Genomic DNA, 22971 nt, shown 5'->3' with positions numbered 1-22971 from the left:
GGAGTTCAAGATGCCGCTCTGCTTAACGTTCATTGATTTAAAGAAGGCCTTTGATTCTGTTGAGACGGAAGCGGTCATTGAAGCCCTAGCCAATCAGGGCATTCAAGCCCAATACATCAGGATCCTCCATGAGCTGTATTGCGGATTCACTACCAGGATCTCACCATTCTACAAAGAAGTGATCGTTGATGTCAAGAGAGGGGTGCGGCAGGGTGATACCATTTCACCAAAACTCTTAAGTGCCACCCTCGAGAACATTATGCGACGACTGGAATGGGAAGGAATGGGAGTGAAGATAGATGGTCGGCAACTACACCACCTCCGCTTTGCTGATGACATTGTTTTAATAACACCAAACATCAGCCAAGCGGCACAAATGCTGGCCGACTTTGACCGTGAGTGTGGAAAGGTAGGACTACAGCTGAATCTTACGAAGACAATGTTTATGAGAAACAGCCTTGTTCCTGACGCCCCATTCGCTCTCAATGGAACGACCATCTCCGAATGCAACAGCTATGTGTACCTAGGTCGAGAGGTCAACATGACAAATGACCTGGCACCCGAGCTGCGCAGGAGGAAGAGAGCGGCTTGGAACGCCTTCAAGAACGTCGAAGAAATAGCTAAGAGGACAAAGAACCTCCGGCTCCGGGCACATCTCTTTGATTCCACTGTTCTTCCTGCATTAACATATGCCTCAGAGACCTGGGCCCTACGCAAACAAGATGAGAACGCCATTCAGGTCTCCCAAAGAAGAATAGAAAGAGCTATGCTTGGAATATCACGTTTCACTCAAATGAGAGAACGAATCCGGAGTTCTGACATCCGTCGACGATCAAGGATCAGGGACGCTGTCTCATATGCCAAGGTGTCGAAAATCAGATTGGCTGGTCACGTAATGAGATTTAAAGATGACCGTTGGACTAGAGCTGTTACTGATTGGATTCCACGGGATGTCAAGAGACCGCGTGGCCGCCCACCTACCAGATGGTCAGACTTCTTTGTCAAGGTCATGAACGATCGGTTTGAGGCCCTCCATGTTCCCGGAGCGAAGAGATGCCATTGGGCTACACTAGCACGCGACAGGGACAAATGGAGACGTTACTGGCGCCCGCTCGAGCAAATCGACGACTAACGGGAAGTTAAGTGATTAAGTGATTAAGTGACCTTATTTTATTTTTAAAATAGATGTGATTACAATAAATTAGCCACTGTAAAGGTACCCACTCAGTTATAGGAATTTTTGTTTAGTAATAAGGTATGTGTTACTAAGTAAATGGTGGAATCCAGAATCTATCACTGTATCACTGCCACCCCATTGTTCATCATTGTTCATCGACCAGTAACGTCTCCATTTGGCTTAGCCCTGAGATTTTAGCAAGTGCCACTTTGGAGGCTCTTCCAGGGTCAGGGGAATGAGACGCATCATTGTTGCTGGGTTTTGGCATATGGAATACACCATGGGGAGCTTGCCAGACTGTTCTGTGATAGTGTCTGCAATACTCTAGGTAGCCTGCCTGGTTCTCTGAAATCAAGAACTAGACAATAAAATAAAATATTGATAGATTAGAGAAATTAAAATATTTTAGCATTAAAGTGCTATCAATGAACATGAAAACTATCCACTCTATTCATCCTTACAATACTAAAACAACAATTCTACAAGGTGCATGCATCATTATGTTCATTGCAATAGCTATAGCACTGGGGGAAATCAGTATTCATTGATGGATAAATAAATGTGGCATATATCTGTATATATATACACACACACAAATTATATATATGCAAATGTATTCTATTTAGCTAATAAAAAAGGTGAAATATTTCCATTTCCATTAATATATGGACCTTGAGTGTATTATGCTAAGTGGAATAATTGAGAAAGAGATAAAAAAAGATGACATGATTTCACTCTTACATAAACTAAAAAGACACAAAATAAAGAAATGGTCAAACTCAAATTAATTCAACTCTTGGACATAGAGAGCAGAAGAGAAGGATGGTGATTAACTACAGGGGTTCAGCTATATGGTTGTGGATAGAAACTTGGTGATGACATGTCAAATTATAATGCTGTACATCTAAAATATATGTAATTTGATAAACCAGTGTTACTTCTATAACAATTATAAGACTGCAAGAAACATCGAAGAATTTAAAACTATGCATAGAGGAATACATGTCATTATATGAAGCATATAGATGTGTTCCATACTTATGTGCTAGTTTCTTAGTTTATAAGGCATTGTTACAAATCATTATTATAAGCTAAAACACCATTAAAACATATTGTCACCCTTATCTCAGAATTGTATCCTCCAGAACTGCAAGCAGTAAATTCCTGTTATTCATAAGCTACCCAGTGTGTGGTGGTTTTTGTAGACTGAATGGACTCCGGTAGCTGTTTATCCAGTGAATACTGCATGCCTTTGAATCAATACGTTGCTAGAAATTCATGCATGCCTTTCACCTTCCTCTTGACTTGGTGAATGATGCTGTAGTGTACAAGAATCTCTGTGATCCTGTTTTGATTTCTACAGTACATAAAAGTATAACTGATGGATTTTATGTCAGTTCTATATTCCCTTTTTGTAAGACCCTCAAAGGCTGCTTTCTACAGAGGCAGCCTCATTTTGCATTTCCAACAAAGACTTCTGATTTCCCTCAGATTCATGTAAGTAGTATTTCTATTTCTCACGCCCATCAAACTGCCTTGCGTTTGTCTAGGGAAAGGCAGTCAGGTGGGATGGGATTGACATTGCAGGTTCTTGCTGGGGCATTAAGACACTTAGTGTGCCTTATGCGGGCCATTCACAGGGAGTGTTTGAGCACAGCACTCCTGGCTTCTGCTCACAATAACATCAGTGACACCCTTGGTGCTGTGCTCTTAAGCAGCATACAAGCAACATCTTCTTATTCCTGTCTTTTTGCATGTACCGAATCCATCTTAAACCTTAGTGGCATCCACGTTTTGGGGAGGAGGCATGGAAACTAACCCAGTACTCATTCACTAATGCCTCTGTCATGTGGACTGGTTCAAAAGGTTCCACTTCCCAGATCTATCTGATAGCAATTTCTCTCCTTGCTGATTTTTGGAAAGTGACAGTTATATTCCTTACTCTTTCATGGGCTTTTTATACTATTAAATGATACTCTGGATCTTGGCCGTTGATGAGATTATATGGCACCAGGATCAGTTTGTGGATGTGACTGCCAAACTAGTGGAAAACTGGGGATCTGGGCGGAGGAGTCTCAGGACCAATCTGAGCAGGCTTGGAGATCTCAGCCATAGGTCCAGCATACCTGGGTTCCTCTGCCATATTCTACATGCGTGAGGCTCGTCTGAGCATGTGGAAAGTGGTTTTGGGCATGGCTCTGGTTGGATTCTGGAGGTTTTCACCTGCTGGGGTTCTGCTTTGTTCCATAAAACAAAGCTTCCAGAAGAGAGCAATGCAGTCTCCTGCCCCCGTGCCAGGATGTCTTCACCAGGACCCCCTTGAAAAGGGGTGGGTTGAGTTTCCCTCCCTGCCCCAAGCAGAGCCCTTACAACCAAAAACCTCCAGAACCCAGCCATCTCTCCCTCCCTCCCTCCCTCTCTCCCTCCCTCCCTCCCTTCCTCCCTTCTTTCCTGTTTTGGGCCACACACATCGTGCTCAGTGCTTGCTTCTGACTTCGCACTCAAGAATCACTCCTGGTGGGGCACAAGGGATCATATGGGATTTTGAGATTTAACCCTGGTCAGCGTTGTGCAAGTAAAACACCCTACCTGCTGTACTATTACTCCAGCCTCTCATGGTAAGTTTTTTCATCTATACCTCCTTATTCCATACAAAGGTATGCCAAGGGGCTGGAGTGATAGCACAGCGAGTAGGGCATTTGCCTTGCACTCGGCTGACCCGAGTTCGATTCCTAGCATCCCATATGGTCCCCGGAGCACCTCCAGAGTAATTCCTGAGTGCAAAGCCAGGAGTAACCCCTGACCGTTGCTGGGTGTGACCCAAAAAGCAAAAAAACAAAAAAGCTTTGCCAAGCATCTACCTCTGACCCCTGAAAGACCCCCTAGTCCTGTATTTTAATTAATTTTCAAGACCATGTTTTATTGGTTTCTGTCTATTGATTTTACTATTGGGCCAGATCTTAAAGTTCTTGATTTTAAGATGCCGTTCAGCAAGAAAATTCTTGCTTGCCCAGGAATCACAGGGCCCTGGTAGAACACTCTGTGGAAAACTATTGTAGTTTCTGGGTCAAAGGGTCCAGTTTAGAAGTGATTGTAGGCTCTAGGCCCAGACTCTTTTGCGTGATGGGATTCGTGTTCATTGATAAGACAGGCTAGTCCAAATGGAGGAAAAAAAGGACACTGACTCTCCCTCTGTTCCTAATTTATCTTTAAGAAACAGGTTTTGTATGGAAAATGTCATTCCTGTATAGACATCTACCCCACTATAGTTATTTTCAAAATGTTGTGTATTAAAATATATAGAATAAAAATTGTCTTCACAGACCAATAACAGGAAAATCCTTCATCAGTTCTAAAATCATTTTAAGTGGTTTTTATAAAAATTGCAGGATGGTCAAGGTATTTTTCCTAAAATATCTTCAATTAAGCAGCTTTAAACATTTTCAGAGAAATAGCCTCTGAGAAAAACATAATGGAAATTGAGCACATTCATGAATTTATCTGATTCCTAACAAGCCCATCTCATGAGGAATAAAGCATTTTATATTTGGAAATGTAATTATAAATTGTTCAAATACCCACTTGATCTCACTCAATATGTTTTTATTGCTCTCTTTGAATGCTCACTTAAGATTTTTCTCTGAAATGTACTCATGGCATAGACAGCTGTACAATAAAAGTGAGATATTGTAAAAACAAAACACTTTCAGAAATCACATAGAAACCACTTATCCTGGTGTAGGCTTTCTAGATGTTTTATGTTCTTTCCACAGAACCAGTCAGAAGCAAAAGAATAAGGCCGCCAAACAAAATGTTCTGTCACATTCTCAAACTGCCAGAGATGAGCATTTCCCTTTCTCTCTGGGTACCAACTGTGCTCAGATAGAAGTGCGTTAGGCTGAAATGTTAGCAGTTCTGAGAAAGGCAACTGTTGCCTTTGTTCTTCTCCCCTGCTGTCTTATTCACAATTGCCTGCAACTGTGGTTCAATAAAGATTGTTGGATTAATAGGAGGATCAGAGCCCTTGACCTAGAGCAAAGTATGGTTAACTTTCAGAAGAGGCTACTAGGATCCAACAGCTTTGGAGACTCATGTTCTATTTCTGAATACCTAGGCTGCTCCCTAGATACTCTAGAGAAGAAATACAAGCAAACTTAAAATGGATATTTGTTGGAACACAGAGGCTTCTGGCAGAAATGCTTTTGCACTGTGAATTAAGCTACGGCCCCTGCCACCCCGGGTAGGAAAGGGCGTTGTCCCTTCCACATTTTCCCCTCATTGGCACCATCTTTCAGAGCCTGTTGACAGAGGGGTATGAGTCTGCAGTGACAAGACACACCAGGCCTGACGGGATATGGGGGCGGAACTGGCCCTTCCTTCTGCCCTGACGAGACCCTGAGTTGCTGCCCACAAATGACTCTACCAACTCCTGGAATGGCCATGATCCCAGAGACACACAAACTAATCTCATAATCCACTGGCTTCTGGCAGACATCCCTCCAGATTTAATTACTAAAATATCAGAAATACAAAATTGCGTGGCCACGTGACATCATATGCTCTTCATTATCAGCAATAGAAAACAAATTATCTAATGATGCCTTTTCAGAGGGCTGGAGCGATAGCACAGCAGGTAGGGCATTTACCTTGCACACGGCCAACCTGGGTTCGATTCTTCCACCCCTCTGGAGAGCCCGGCAAGCTACCGAGAGTATTTCGCCCACACAGCAAAGCCTGGCAAGCTACCCGTGATGTATTTGTTATGCCAAAAACAGTAACAACAATTCTCACAATTTGTTGTGAGACATTACTGGTGCCTGCTTGAGCAAATCGATGAACAACGGGAGGACAGTGCTACAGTGCCTTTTCAGGAGGTTTGATTGTTAGGGGAAAATTCCAAATAATAATGGTGGGTCTTTTGTCGAAAAATTGAATGTAATCAAAGTAGAGAGAGAGAGTAAAGTGGAAATCATCTGCCACACAGGCATGGAGGGGTGGGATGGGGGTTATACTGGGGTTCTTGGTGGTGGAACATGTGCACTACTGAAGGGATGGGTGTTTGATCATTGTATGACCGAGACTTAAGCCTGAAAGCTTTGTAACTGTTCTCACAGTGATTCAATAATAGTAATAATTTTAAAAAGTCTACTTGTGGTAAATCTCAATCCTACGTTGTGGTTTGTCCAGTGGTTCAAAAGTTATTGGTGTTCATCTAACAATCCTTTACAACTCATCTGCATACGCCTGTGTTAGACTTCAATCATGACTTTTCAACACTTGCCTTTTAAACATTTTTACAACTTGAAAAAAATCCCTTCCTTTACTAATTTATAGATAACATTGTACATGAAGTAGATGAAGTGCATGATATTAATATCCTAGTTACATTTCTAAAATATTTCTAAGATTTGTGATAGAACTTGAGAATATCTATTATAATAAATTAGGGGATTTTCTCCTAAAACTTTCTTTAATGTCTCTAAAATAATCTAGAAGGAAAATGATTAAAAGGAACGTTGCTTTATAAGTAATGCGACATCAATAAGCTCTTCCTTGCATTGAGTCAGATTTAGGTGACCAAAATCATGTCATGATGTTTGAAATGAGCTGATAATAAGGCCTGACCTTCATTTCCAGCATGGAATATCATCAAACCTCTTTGATGAATAATTAGATACTATTTTTTTCTCTTCTCCTTTCTTGGATTCATTTCTTAGATGCCTCTAAAGTGAGTACAAAATATTTTAGTGAATATAGATTCCACTAATTTAAGCAAATAAAATTTTATCCACAGTGATAAAGTACTATAAGATGTTTATTTGGCCATATTGCAAACCACAAAGCCCAAAAGTAGAGAGAGAGAGAGTATAGGGGAAATTGTTTGCCATAGAGGCAGGAAGGGTTGGAAAGGGACATTGGTAGTGAAGAATGTGCACTGGTGGAGGGATAGGTGTTCGATCATTGTATAACTAAAACTCAAACATGAAAGTTTTGTAATTGTATCTCACGCTGATTGAATTAAAAAAAAGATGTTGATTTGGATTGTTGCATAAAGAGTTACTCCTTCGTATCAATAAGAGAATAATTAATAGTATATAGAACTTTCAGGTAGAAATAGGAACCTGCTTTGTCTAATTCCTTCAATTAAGGGCAATCTCCACATGCAGGTCTGCATCCTGGCCAGAGATATATGGTACAGGGGTTAAGGCGCTAGTCTTGCATGCAGTCAATGCTGAATTACCCACCGCTACATATGGTTTTCAGGTAATGCCAGTAGTGACCCCTGAACACACAGACAATAACCCCTAAATTACATGTGACCCCCCAAACAAACATCTTTGCTTCAATGACTGGGAATCTGCAAAGATGAACAGAAAAAAAAAAGGACAGATTAGTTAGAGAAAATGTGTATTTATGTATAGGTTTCTTTCTGAAGCTCTTCATCCCCAGATGTTTCAGAGTAATATCACAGTTATACCAACCTGCGGCTCTGTGGAATATTAAGGAAAGGAGCTCTTCCCTAGGTGTCTTTTACACTGGAGCCTGTTTTCTATCCCCTTCAGTCAGCATCTCTACTTCATTTTGCGCATACCAGAACACTGCCGTGGAGACACTCAGTAGCCTGGCCCAGATGAACAGCTGGTTCCTCACAAATGGATTCTTATTCCTAGACATCTGACCTAAGAGCCATTATTTTTTTTATTTTTGGTGAGGCATTTATTTCATTGAGTTTTTTCACTATATCCCATCACTGTCTTCAGACCTGAAGGTTTCATCAGATATGTTGGCTGTAAATCTTTTTTTTTTTAAATTATTTTTAGTGAAACACCATGAGGTACAGTTGTAGATTTACAATTTTTTATGCTTGGGTTTCGATTATACAATGATCAAATACCCATCCCTCCACCAGTGCCCATTTTCCACCACCATGGATAATATCCCTCCCATCCGCATCCCTCCCATCTTACCCTGCCTCTGTGGCAGGGCAATCCCCTGTGTTCTCTCTCTCCTTTTGGGTGTTGTGGTGTGCAAAAGAGGCTCTGAGTGGCAAACATGTTCAGTACATAGTCTACTTTCAACATGTATCTCCCCTCCTGGGAGGATCCTCCAAACACCCTTTATTTGGTCTAAGAGCCATTATTAACCATCCTTAAACAATTGAGCGAAGATCACTCAGGAGAACAGTTTCTAGTTTTTTGAGGAAGGCCCATATTGTTTTCCAAAATGGTTGGACCAGTTGGCATTCCCACCCACTATGAAGGAATGTACTTTTCTCCTGACATCTATGCCAGCAATAATTGCTCTTGCTCTTTTTGATGTGTGCCAGTTTTTGTGGTGTGAGATGACATCTCATTGTTGCTTTGATTTGCATCTCCCCGAATAGTAGAGATGTAGAGCATTTTTTCATGTGTCTTCTGGCCATTTGTATTTGTTCTTTCAGGAAGTTTCTGTTCATTTCTTCTTACCATTGTTTGAGAGCATTGTATGTTTTGTTCTTGTAAAGTTCTACCAGTGCCTTTGATATCGATATTAACAACCCATATCAGATGAGTATTGGATAAATAATTTTTCTCAGTCCGTGGGCAGTCTTTATCTTTATAACCAGCTATTTGTATCAATTGCTTAGAAGATAAGTGATTTTGTCCTCCTAGTGCAAATAAACATGAGGAGTATTGACTCTGGTTTTCTAATTTCATTACTACTGAATGAAGTACTATTTTGTGAACACCTTTATGTTTCTGGATATTAAAACTGTGAGATGAGAGAAGAGATTTTGGAGGTAAAGTACGTCAAAATAACTCTAAATTTGTTTTGAATATATGTTCCATAAAGTTCATAGAACTTAGATACTTTATAATTTTTCATAAATTTCAAAAGAGACATCATACTGAAGGATTCGTTCTTTTTTATTTTTCAGAGCATAATGTAACAGGTCATTGAATGGGGCAAATTTTCTTACATTTTGTTTAATTACATTTCTTACATTTTGTGCAAATTTTCTTACACTTTGTGTAATTTTGTCTAAAAACTTTTAGCTCTAATTCTAATATGTTGCAGCTTCAAGATGCATTGATGATCTGGGAAAATCAGTTAAGTACTTGATGAAGAATCAGTGATGTCAAATTTCAAAAGAAAAATGAGGCTTTAAAAGAAGAATCTTGGGCCCATTTTCTAAAATGCTTTGAGTAGAATGATCTTGCTCAAATATTTTGGGAATTAAAAACATACAGCAAGTTAGCAACAAAGGTGCAAATTTAATGGGAGAACTGATTCTCACAATCGAGTTGGGGGGAGGGTTTGATGGGGAGGAGTGTTGGGGTTCTTAGGATGGGGGTACGGTTATAATGGATGTGGTATTTGAATTATGGACACAAGAAGCCATTATTAATAGTATTGTCAACCACAGAATCAAAAAATGAAAAAAAGCTAAATAAAATAAGATGTTGAGAACAGAAATAGCTGGTTGATATTCTGGCTACTGCAAAACAACCTTTACACTATAGCATATTCTCCAGTGGAAGGAAAAATGGAAAGGGAGCTGGTTGAAATGTTTGTATACAAAGAAGACTGCTGTTGTTTATAGACAGTTGTGACTTTCTGCCCATCTTAAAAACAAGTCATTGTTTTACTGGTGTAATGTGGTGGTAATGTTTACTAGAATGGAGAAGAGTGGATATTTGGGGGGTGTTAATTTGCTAATAGGTAGCTATAAAACAAATCACTGTCACTGTCCTATAAAACAAATATATCTTTAAATTCATCTCTAATTTTTACATAAAAGCACAGGCAAAAGCACAGACCAAACAATTCAGTAAACACTACTAAAGAAACATTTTCCAGGGTGAGTGGGGTGGAGAGTCTAGAAAATTCATTCTGTGTGTGTTGGTGTTTTTCCTGTGTTTGTATGTCTTTTCATTGTTATATGTAATCACTGTCCTCCCGTTGTTCATCGATTTGCTCGAGCAGGCCCAGTAACGTCTCCATTGGAGACTTTGTTGTTACTGTGTTTGGCATATTGAATACATCACGGGTAGCTTGTCAGGTTCTGCCGGGCAGGCGAGATACTCTCGGTAGCTTGTCGGGCTCTCTGAGAGGGGCGGAGGAATCGAACTCGGGTCGGCCATGTTGGCTGCGTGCAAGGCAAACGCCCTACCGCTGTGCTATTGCTTTTATATGTAATGATAAAATTTAAATAAATTAAACCTTTGTTGATTAAATCATTAAAAACTTATGTATCTATAAATAAAGTATATATATTATCCTTTTTATTTGCTTCCCCCCTAGTTGTTTCTAATTTTAAAAATTATGAGACAGAAGCCATGTATTTTCTATAAAAACTCAGTATCATTTTGGACCTCTCTAGCATGGAGTCAGATTACTATAATTAAGTAAACACACCTCTGTATTTTGAGGCAGGTGATGTTGGTGTTTCTGCAAAGTGTCCCCTAAATACTGGTGATATGAGATCATCTGAATATCAGAGGGAAACATTATGTTTCATGACCAGAGACATAGGATCTAATCCTGACTCTGTTGAATAATATCTCTTCTACCTTCAAAGAGTCTTTCTACTTTTATTTTGGCTTTATATTTTTAAGTTATGGATTTTGAACTAGAAAATTTCTCAGATTTCTTCTAGCTCTCAAATTCTCTGATGTAAAATTCTTACCATAGAACCACCAATGTGCTAAATGCCTAAAATGGAGAAGTTCCTTGTGAGTACTTTATATATCCTGGATATCTAACCTTAATCTGATGTGTCATGCAATTTGCCACAACATGGAACCAGAAGATAATCATAAGCCAGAAGAAGAAAGACAAACACAGGATGATGTCACTTATCTGTGAAATGGACTTATCTCTGAATAGGCATCAGGGCTTTTTTATACCGATGATATGGGGGAGGGGTATAGCCAGATTTCCAAAACACAGATTCATTAAAACTGAAGACATATGCTCGCTTCGGTAGCACATATAGTAAATTTGGAACGATACAGAGAAGATTAGCATGGTCTCTGCAAAAAGATGACGTGCAAAATCATAAAGCGTTCCATATTTTTTTTAAAAAAACTGAAGACATGATACCTAAGCAGTAACCAGTGAAACTTTGCAATATTCCTGTCACGCTGACAGCTGACAGGTAGGGGTAAAGTGGGGGTTGGGATGGGGAGGGATATGGGAGCACTGGTGGAGGGAGGCTGACACTGGTGGAGGGACTGCTATTGAATTAGTGTGTGCCTAAAACACAACTATCAGTAAATTTGTAAGTAATGATGCTTTAGTAAGAATATTTATACAAATAAATAAAAAGCAAAAAATAGTCATTTTAAATGTGAAAAATACCCTAAGATAATATAAAGAAAGAGGAGGAAAAGATGGAGAGCGTTCATATGGTTGCATTGACTTGCTTTGGAATCAGAAAATGGGTTTAGGAGATGAGCACCTTTCTAATAGCAGCTTTTGAAGGTAGACGTTTTATAGCCCATTTAATGTAGCACTGAAATTTAAAATAGTCTTCAAACAGAAAAATCTTGATGAAGATTATTGATCCACCCTCTGAGAAGAGGTTGTCACTTTCCTGAGGAGAAATTGTCATTTTCCAGGTTAAATGTTAGCAAAATCTTTAAAAAAGGACAGTTCTGCATTTTGATAAAGTGGAGCACCTGCTGCTTATTGTCAAGTGGGGTAACAATTTAAAGATGATCTTCTACCTATATTTATCATTTTTTTTCTCCAAGGGCTTTCCAGGAAACTCAAATGCAGACAGCGTGGTGCAATACAGACTCCATTCTCCCTTTAAAGCCAGATTTCTGCGCTTCCTTCCCGTGGCCTGGAACCCTAAGGGCAGGATCGGGATGCGGATTGAAGTATACAGATGTGCATACAGTGAGTGATGGCTATGCCCAAATGTCTATTTTACCATGCTAACTCCATGTTAGCAGGATATTGTTCACTGAGATCACGGTCACAGTCCTTCTGTTGTTCATCGATTTGCTCTAGCAGGCCCAGTAATGTCTCCTTCGTGAAACTTGTTGTTACTGTGTTTGGCATACCGAATACGTCATGGGTAGCTACCCAGGCTTTGCCAGCTGGACTAGATACCCTCGGTAGCTTGCCAGGCTCTCCGAGAGGGGCCGAGGAATTGAACTCGGGTCAGCCATGTTGGCTGCCTGCAAGACAAACGCCCTTACTGCTGTGCTATCGCTCCAGCCTAGCAGGACATTACAAAACCCAAACTGAAAATCCTTGTTGATCTATGTCCTTTGATTATCATAGTTGTTTATTTATTTTAACTTGGATCACATGAAATATTCATTCACAAAGATGTTCATGATCGGGTTTCAGTCACAAAATGTTCCAGCACCCATCCCTCCACCAGTGTGCATTTTCCACCACCAATGTCTCCAGTTTCCCCCCTGTCACCCCCACCCCTGCATCCAGCCTGCCTCTATGGCAAGAATTTTCTTCTTCTTCCTCTTTCTTCTTCTTCCTTTCTTCCTCTTACCCCCCTCATTCTCCTCCTCCCCCTTATCCTCCCCCCTTCCTTCCTCTTCTTCTTCCTTCTTTTCTTCTTCTTTCTTCCTCTCTTCCTCTCTTTTGGGAATTATGCTTTATAATGTAGATACTAAAAACAGTACATCATGTTTTTTTTCTTTACCCACTGCTCCATAATTGATCTTTTCAGCCTTTTAAATATCTGTGTGTGTAGAACTGGACTGAATGGATATCTTTGATAATACTGCTGTTCTTTCAGAGTTGAGTTCAGATACCTAGTCAGAAGTTTAGAGACATAGATGTCTAAAGTTTCCCAAAGTGCATGTTCATAAAATTAACAAAGTTCAAATTGACAACAGAAGTTAACTTAAAACCTGCTTGCTATTTTCTGACACTGTAAGGACACTTGTGGGAGTGGGTGTCGCAGGCCCAGATGCCCATGTGATATGTGGACCCCACACTGTCTACATTCTATTTGCACCCCCTCATTACATGCTTTCTGTACAGCCATGTAACTTAATTTACTCTAAACTTTAGAACATCCTCTGTATATTCTACCTGCTGATTTCCACTGATAATAAAAAAATAAAACTAGAAAAGTCACAAACATTGGAGTATTTGACAAAATCTATCCTCAAGTTGCTATTTTGAAGATACAAAATATTATTTAGTAGAAATATTAGATAGTAGAAATCACACTATTTTTAAAGAAATATCTTTAAAAAACTGAAAAAATGTAGACTAACTTGGATCATAATAAGATTGGGTTTTTTTCCCTTCAGGTTTGGATAATAACAGGCAATACTCAAGACTTACTCCTGGCTATGTGTCAGGGATCAGTCTTGTTGAGCTTTCTAGACCATATGTGGTGCCAGAGATTGAACCTGGATTTGCTGCATGCAAGGCAAATGCCTTATCTGCTATATTATTGCTCCAGCCTCAGGGAACAACTTTTCATTTTAGGTTAAGGTCAGGTTGATCATTCACACTTCCTCATACCTTATTCTGTATCCGAGTCAAGCATTAGTTTGGCATAAGTATGTAATTATAATATCTACCGCATGTAGAATTCATAATGTGTCACATACTAACTACCACACTCCTACAGACATTTTCACTTGAATACCACACCAACCAAATGAGTTTAGTATAGTGATAATTGCACTGCTTTAGAGATCAAAGAAAACTGGACCTTGGGACAATGAAGATGTTTTCTGGCTGTCTAGAGGATACCTAGGTATTAGAATAAAGGAAAGAAGGAAGGAAGGCAGAAAGGGACGAAGGGAGAGATGGAGGGGGAGAGGGAGGGAGGGAAGTGGGGAGGGAGGGAGAGAAGGAGTAAAGGAACATTACCAGAATTATACTTTCAAAGTAAAATATTTGGGTAGTGTAGTAGAAAGGAGGGAGTATACTCATCAGAAGATATTAAGGTTTAATTATTGCAGGGACAGGCTTTGTGGGTATAGTGAGTTATTGAAAATGCCAACATTATCACTTTGGTTATCCATAGATAATGTGATTTCTGAAGGTGAGGTTAGCACAAGGAACTTCATTATAGATATGAGAGTAATTCTAAACCTTCCCAATCCCCAAAGTTTCACTGTTTACCAAACTTTGTCTATATTTTGGTGTTTCTATTTCCATGGGCTATTAAACTGGGGAAGGTGTTGTGTTTGCATCCATATTTTTTCCTGCTTTGCATTAGTCAGTTTTTTCCACCCTTTTGTTTCTTGGATCTCTTAAATGAGCTCAGACTTCCATAGCTAGGACACCTGATATTTAGAGATTCCCTTTGATCCCCTGAAATTAGCATCTCCTTCCATATTCTGCAAACAACTTCAGGGGTACTGACTTCAAACCTCAAAATGCTCTTTGATGGGAATTTGCCATTAACTTGATATTACTTTGGCAGAATGTATTAGCTAGTTCCTTGGTTTAGACAGCATAAGGAAGATTAAAGCTGAGTGTCTGAAACCCAGAATTTCCAGTTTGCTTTGCTTTGGAGCTGTGGTGCTAGCTGTCATTCAGTAAACATGAGCAGTTAGAGACAATGTTCTCTTTCTCTCTCTGTCTCTGTCTCTGTCTTTCTGTCTGTCTGTCTGTCTCTCTGTCTCTGTGTATGTCAGACAGATAACAAATCACCAGGGCTTCACAGTTTACTTTTTTGATGAGTGTGTAATGTGTACATTTCTCTTTTAAAGTAATAATGGATTTTATCTTTGTCATTTGTGTTTTCACTGAACACTTTATGTTGAGAAGAGCATCAGTGGCTTATCTTAACAGGCAGTATCTCTTTCTTTCAATGCTTTTTAAGTTGCTTTTCTTTACACTTGTCCACAATTACATTACTATTCCTATAAACATTCCATTTTCTTTTTTGGTGTTTGAACCACAGTCAGTAATGCTCAAGGGTTACTCCTGTTTCTGTACTCAGGAATTAACTCCTCATGGTTCTCAGAGGACTATATGGGATGCTGCAATTGAAGCTAGGTCAGCTGCGAACAAGGCAAATGCCCTAACTGCTATACTACTGATAACTCGAAGCTTAAACATTTTCTTGCCTTCCTGAAATGGCATATGCACTCTGTCTTTCGATGATGATGATGATTATGGTGATAATGGTGATGATGATGTGTGTATATGTAGCAAGTAGAGATAAATGGTGTGGTCTTAGGGGCCTAACCAGTCTACAGGCAAGGTCCTGGGTCTGCTTTGGGGCTCTCCTTGTCTGTGTCTTATTGACTTTTCTGGGTCATGTTAGCTATCTGAGCCACTTTCCTTTTCCTCCCTTGCTGCCTCCCAGCAGTTCTATCCACCTGATGTCCACATTCCTTTTGGACCTGCTCTAGGCCTTGCCTTTCACTCAAGGCAAGTGCAAGGCATGTGCAAGGCAAGTCACATGTTGGGCAAGTGCCCTTTCCTCTGTGTTATGACTCCCAGTGTCCCAGTCATGTCAAACTAGACTTTGAAAATAGCTTTGAAAGTTATTTGAAAGACAAGACTTTGAAAGTCAACAGGGAAGAGGAGACCAGTATGCAATTGTAATTTATTTATTTACTTGTTATATTTTAAAATATCAATGCAATGAAAATAGAGATTTTGGTGAATGAACTCAAGACATGTCAATATTTATTAACCTGCTCCTAAACTGAATAAAATGACATAACCCATATTTGTTAAGTACTTGAAGAAGCTTGAGAAAAGAGTACGGATAGAACTTCCTTCTTGTCTGTAGCTCTCCCACTCTGAATGGATTTAGAAACTGTTAATAGAACTAGAAAGATATGATGTATAGTAGAAGGAATTGATAAAGAAGGAAAACCCCAGACGTTCTTCAGATCTAAAATTCTGTAGTCATAAAGAGAATAGTGTGCTCCCATATGTGCTCCCATTTCAGTTATTAAAAAGAGTAGAAAATTGATTTTACTGGTAAAATGAATGACACAGTAGTTGCCTGCCAGGCACCTGGGCTCCTATGTCAGGGAGAGCAAGTGCCCATTCTCTGCAGGCTGCTCAATTTGGTATTGGGTTTCTCACTCTCGATTTATATCAAAGTATAAAGAGAAGATAGATTTTTATCTAATAAAAATGCTTCTCTCAACTCCAACCATATAATCTTATAGTATATTTATAGTAGAAATGTAGATTAACAATTGTGAAATCTAATTAACTCTAAAATAATATAAAAATTATCCCAGTCATATTTTAATATATAGTAGATATTGTTCAGTGCAGTTTTATCTAACATCTAGTAAATTCATTATGCAATTACTCCCTGATTTATTCTTTTTTTATTTTTTTTTATTATTATTAGTGAAACACCATGAAGTACAGTTGTAGATTTACAAATTTTTGTGCTTGGATTTCGTTCATACCATGATCAAATACCCATCCCTCCACCAGTGCCCATTTTCCACCACCAGGATAATATCCCTCCCCCCTCATCCCCCCCATCCCCCAATCCCCCCTGCCACTGTGGCAGGGCATTCCCTTTTGTTCTCTCTATCCTTTTGGGTGTTGTGATCAGCAAAAGAGGCATTGAGTGGCGAACATGTTCAGTCCAGTCTACTTTCAACCTGCATCTCCCCTCCTGGGAGGATCCTCCAAACACCCTCCATTTGGTGTTCCCTTTTCTATCTGAACTGTCCTTTCCCCTAGAATACCCGGCTGGCCTCTAAGCTATGGAGTAATCCTCCTGGTGTTGATCTCACCTATTCTTGGGTATTAATCTCATATTTTGTTATTTTATATCCCCCAGATGAATGCAATCTTGCTATGTCTGTCCCTCTCTTTCTGACTCAGTTCGCTTAGCATGATACTTTCCATATTGTACCACTTGTACGTAAAGTTCATGACTTCATCTTTTCTAACAGCTACATAGTACTCCATTGTGTAGATGTACCAAAGTTTCTTTAACCAGTCATCTGTTCTTGGGCACTCAGGTCTCTTCCAGTTTCTGGCTATTGTAAAGAGTGCTGCAATGAACAAACAAGTGCAGATGTCACTTCGGCTACACATTTTTGCCTCTCTGGGATATATTCCCAGGAGTGGTATTGCTGGGTCAAATGGGAGCTCAATTTCTAATTTTTTGAGGAACGTCCATACTGTTTTCCAAAAGGGCTGAACCAGTCAGCATTCCCACCAGTGAAGGAGTGTCCCTTTCTCGCCAAATCCGTGCCAGCATCAGTTGCTTTTGTTCTTTTGAATGTGGGCCAGTCTCTGAGGTGTGAGATGGTATCTCATTGTGGTTTTGATCTGCATCTCCCTGATGATTAATGATGTAGAGCATTTTCTCATGTGCTTTTTTGCCATTCGGATTTCTTCTTTGAGAAAGTTTCTGTTCATTTCATTGCCCCATTTTTTGATGGGGTTGGATGTTTTCCTCTTGTGGAGTTCAACCAGTATTTTGTATATCCTTGATATCAACCCCTTGTCAGATGTGTATTCGGCGAATATTCTTTCCCATTCTGTAGACTGTCTTTGTATTTTGGTCACTGTTTCTTTGGAGGTACAGAAACTTCTTAGTTTAAGATAGTCCCATTTATCTATCTCTGTTTTCACTTGCTCAGCCAGTGGCGTGTCATACGGTTAGCCTCAATGTCATGGAGGGTTTTGCCAACTTTGTCTTCAATGTACCTTATGGTTTCTGGTCTGATGTTGAGGTCTTTAATCCATTTTGATCTTACCTTTGTACATGGTGTTAGGCAGAGTTCTGAGCCCATTTTTTTGCATGTAGCCGTCCAGTGATGCCAGCACAATTTGTTAAAGAGGCTTTCCTTACTCCACTTAATATTTCTTGCAGCTTTATCAAAGATTAGATGATCATATGATTGAGGGGAGATGTCAGTGTATTCAACTCTGTTCCATTGGTCTGCAGTTCTGCCTTTGTTCCAGTACCATGCTGTTTTGATTATTACCACTTTGTAGTAAAGTTTGAAGTTAGGGAGGTTGATTCCTCCCATTTTCTTTTTCCCAAGAATTGCTTTAGCTATTCGTGGGGGCTTAGAGTTCCATATAAGTTTCAGGAGTGTTTGCTCCATTTCTTTGAAGAATGTCATGGGTATCCTTATAGGAATTGCATTGAATTTATACAGTGCTTTCGGTTGTATTGCTATTTTGACAATGTTAAGTCTCCCGACCCATGAGCAGGGGATGTCTTTCCATTTCCTCATGTCCTCTTTATTTCCTGAAGTAGCGTTTTGTAGTTTTCTTTGTACAGGTCCTTTACTTCCTTAGTTAAGCTGATTCCTAGGTACTTGATTTTCTGGGGCACCATTGTGAACGGGATTGATTTTTTCATATAACTTTCCTCTCTCTCACTGTTTGCATATAGGAAAGCCATGGACTTTTGGGTATTGATTTTATAGCCTGCAACTTTACTATACAAGTCTATTGTTTCTAGGAGTTTTTTGGTGGAGGTTATTGGGTTCTCTAAGTATAGTATCATATCATCTGTGAATAGTGAGAGCTTGATTTCTTTCTTTCCTACCTGAATGCCCTTAATATCTTTTTCTTGCCTAATTGCTATTTCAAGTACTTCCAGTACAATATTGAATAGCAGTGGAGAGAGTGGGCATCCTTGTCTCGTCCCTGATCTTAGAGGGAAGACTCTCAGTTTTTCCCCATTGAGGATGATGCTTGCTGTAGGCTTGTGGTAGATGGCTTTATCTATGCTGAGGAAAGTCCCCTCTATACCCATTTTGGCTAGGGTTTTCATCAGAAAGGGGTGCTGGATCTTGTCAAATGCTTTCTCTGCATCTATTGATATGATCATATGCTTTTTATCTTTTCTTTTGTTGATATGATGGATTATGTTGATTGATTTCCAAGTGTTAAACCATCCTTGCATCCCTGGGATGAATCCTACTTGGTCATGGTGTATGATCTTTTTGATGAGTAGTTGGATTCTATTTGCTAGTAGTTTGTTGAGGATCTTTGCATCTGTGTTCATCAGGGATATCGGCCTGTATCCCTGATTTATTCTTAATCACCTGCCTGGTGCATGGGGCTCCCCTACAGTTGCACCTGGTATTTACCAGGGGACCATGTGGTGCCCTGAAATAACCTGGGGTTGGCCTCATGCAAGGCACATGTCTTCACCCTGTATAATTTCTTTCCCAGTGATGGTATTTTTTAAAAAGGAAAAACAAGAAACAAGTTCATAAATTAGCACCACTAGGTATTTCACTGAAAGTAAATACTGAAAGACATAATACACACCCTATATAATGTAGGTGAACAAGCAAATTCAGATTGTACTATGTCACGTATACTGATAGCTTCAATTCATCAAAAATTTTGTTTTAAAATACTATAATTTACTGAGGCCCAAACAATAGCACAGCAGGTAGGGTGCTTACCTTGCATGAGGCTGACCCAGGTTCAATCCCCGGTACGTGTATGATCCCTCAACCCTTCCAGATGTGATCCTTGAGTTCAGTCAGGAGTAAACCCTGAGAACTGCTACTTGTGACCCAAAATAAAAACCTCGACCACTTTTTACCCTCCCTTTGCTACACTCCAATCCTCCTCCTCCCCAGAGATTTTAAGGGCCAAGAAATTTGTTCATGGCATATATTTTTTGTTTTCTTCTACTTTTTGTCTTTAGAGTTAGTGGATATTAAAATATTCAACTTTATATCTTTCTTCAGTTTTCTCTTTTTCTTTTTAAGGGACTCAATTGCAAATACCATATATCAGATGAAATATATATATACGTACAAATGTATATATATATGTATTTACGTATTTTACTCCTTGATTTTGTTTACTTCACAATTCTTCACAGCCCTGTTTCTGTTCTTGCATTATTATTTTTCCTCTTGGTTACATTTTAATATATTGCTATTAATTTTCAAGTTCATTGATCTCCTCTGGCATTCTTTCCATTTTGTATTTTTCTTCAAGGATATTGTAGGGTTTTTTTGGCATCTTTCCTGAATCTGCTTAACTTTTGGAAATATAATAAGGTTATATTGTTCATCATCATTGTCTTTGTTTTTCTAACATGCATCAGCTCTATGTGAGTTTTTACTGATTTTTTTTTCATCACTGGGTCATTCTTTTCAGTTTCCATGTATGCTTGTAAATATTGGTTAAAGATAAGACTTTTACTTTTGTTTTGTTTAATGTTTTTGCATTGTAATATTTTTGAACTTCATTCAAATATATATTTGGATGGTGTCTTAGAATGTTAAGAATTTGATCCTCATGTCTTGAGGAACCAGTTGGGATGAGAGATGTGTGCAGAAAGTAGATAAAGGACCAAACATGATAACCTCTCAGTGTCTGTATTGCAAACCATAATGCCCCAAAGTAGAGCGAGATTATGGGGAATATTGTCTGCCATGGAGGCAGGGGAAGGGTGGGAAAGGGGGAGCATACCAGGGATATTGGTGGCGGGGAATGTGCGCTGGTGGAAGGATGGGTGTTTGATCATTGTGTGATTGTAACCAAACATGAAAGCTTGTAACTATCTCACGGTGATTCAATAAAATTTAAAAAAAAAGAACTTTATCCACTTAAGTATGTCTTTTAAAAGTTGTTATTCCCAGTCAGTTCAGTGTTTGGTCTAGAGTTAATTATTCCCCACTCCTCAGTAAGACCATCTTGAGCGCTCCACCCAATGACACTGGGTATTGAGATTTCTGGGTGAGTAAGTAATAGAATGGCTACTAGTCCTGTGTGTGTAAATCCTATTTCCCATTCATATCGGTGGTTCTTTGCCCAGCCCCAAGGCATGCAGTGATACATGCTTTTCTGAAAGCTTTAGAAATGTTGCTTCTCAGTCACTTGCATTCTCTGCCTCTCTCTTCTCAGTACTCTGCTGATGCATTCCAGGTGCTTTAGTCTCTCAGCAGACTCAACTCTGTCTCATCTGCACTAGGAGTCTGTTGGGCTCTGCCTGATGTCTTCCTTTTTCTCTCTGACCTGGAGCCTCTCCAAGCTTAAGCCCTGGTAACTGTAGTGCTTTGGTTTCGCTTATATTATAATTTTGTGTCTTTATCATATTCTACAGCTTTTGTACCTGGGTAGAATGTTCCATAAAGTGTAATGTATGTGCTTTAGAGCACATATTCCTCCATTTTTCTCTGCCCACACTCCATCTTCTTTCAAGACATGCAATGCAAGCAACCAAAGTCAGAAATCCCTGAGGGTCATTATGGGTTTTATTTTGAATGAATTGCGAAAACAAATATTATAACCATTTGGGGAGAAATCAAAGTCCTTTCCCTTAAAAATAAAACACAAAGTTTGCCCACTCTCACCACTTATTATTCAAATTAGTATTGGAAACACTTGCCATAGCAATTAGGTAAGGAAATATATCTTTTTAAAAAATTTTTAGATAGAAAAGGAAGAAGTCAAACTTCCATTCTTTGCAGATGTCATGATTTTTATTTAAAAAACTTTAAATTTACAAAAAAGTTAAATTTAATCTACAAATAACTTTATTTTATTTTTTTTTATAATTTATTTATTTATTGAATCACTGTGGGAAAAGTTACAGAGCTTTCGGGTTTAGGTCTCAGTCCTGTAAATATCAAACACATTTCCCTTTACCAATACTTATTTTTAACCCCGAACCCCAATAAACCCCCACCTCCCACCCCTCCCAATTCTTGTGAGGCAGATGAGTTCTAGTTAATACTCTATCTACTTTGATTACAGCCGTGTAATCCCATCAGCGGCCAAGACTCAGAGACTATAAAATGCAGATCCCGGAACCGCGCGGCCGCATTCGCGGCCGCGCGACATCTTATCAAAACTTTTTTTATGACATCTTATTATCTCATTCCTACTTTGGACAAACTTGCAGGCTATCGAATGTAGCCTGCCCACAAGGCAGAGTCTGGCAAACTCCCCGTGGCTTACCAAATATGCCAAATACCAGTAACAATGATGGGTCTCATTCTCCTAAAGAGCCGTGAATATAATCTCAGGGCTAGGATGAAAGAGACGTTACTGGGGCCTGCTCGAGGCAATCGACGATCTACTTTGACTAGATAGATTGTTTCGATAGAAGATGCACAATTATTGTTTAGAGTTTACGACCCACCCCCCACAATCAGACATGCTGGAACAGCGTTGTGAAATGATTTGCTTTCTACAACTTGGTTTAAGAATAAAATGATGTCACGGCCGCGTGGTTTTGAATTTCTGCTATTTTACTTATTGACCCTGGAAGAATTTCTATTAAAAGTTAGATAGTTAAGAGATTGGTTTCTGTGCCCTGGAGTCGTGGCCGTGCCGGAGAGCCGCCCGTGGGGGGCAGCTGGCGACCTCGGTGGGGCGTGGGGGGACGGCCCACAAAGGCCCCCTTCCCATTAGGTCCCTGCCGCTCCCGCCAACCCCGGCTCAAGCCTGCTGTCCACAAGGCTCCCGTGCGGCCGCCATCTTTCTTTCCACAGAGGAGCGGGCGGGCCGGTCAACACCCTTCCCCTCCAGGCAGGCTTGGTGGCGCGGTTTAACACATAGTCCATTTGCTTTTCTGCTCCAAGCGGCTGGTTCTCTGTGCTAAGTCCTTGTGCCTCCAGGGCCGTGGCCGTGCCGGAGAGCCGCTCGTGGGGTGCAGCTGGCGACCTCGGTGGGGCGTGGGGGACGTACAAATAACTTTAAATTTAAATCCACATAAAACTATTGTATATTTTTCTACAAATGCTCCTGGTAAAAATTGATATGTATGATAAAATGGCAGGCTACAACATCAACATGCAAAAGTCCATGATTTTCAATATGAAAATAATAAAATTTAAGACAAAGGTATTAAAAAGCATCCTGTTTATGATTGTGTCATA

General features: G+C 39.7%; 1 non-coding gene and 1 pseudogene across 1 annotated transcript; both read left to right on the top strand.

Moving 5' to 3' along the window:
• Positions 1-22971, top strand: part of LOC130034974 (contactin-associated protein-like 3) — a 183344-nt pseudogene that overhangs the window by 5797 nt on the left and 154576 nt on the right.
• On the top strand, positions 11132-11238 carry LOC130036262 (U6 spliceosomal RNA). Its single transcript, XR_008794315.1, has one exon. It is a non-coding gene; the product is annotated as a U6 spliceosomal RNA (small nuclear RNA).

Source organism: Sorex fumeus, unplaced genomic scaffold, assembly GCF_029834395.1.
Source record: "Sorex fumeus unplaced genomic scaffold, SorFum_2.1 ptg000063l, whole genome shotgun sequence".
Taxonomy (NCBI): Eukaryota; Metazoa; Chordata; class Mammalia; order Eulipotyphla; family Soricidae; genus Sorex; species Sorex fumeus.
This window is presented reverse-complemented; position numbering and strand designations above follow the sequence as displayed.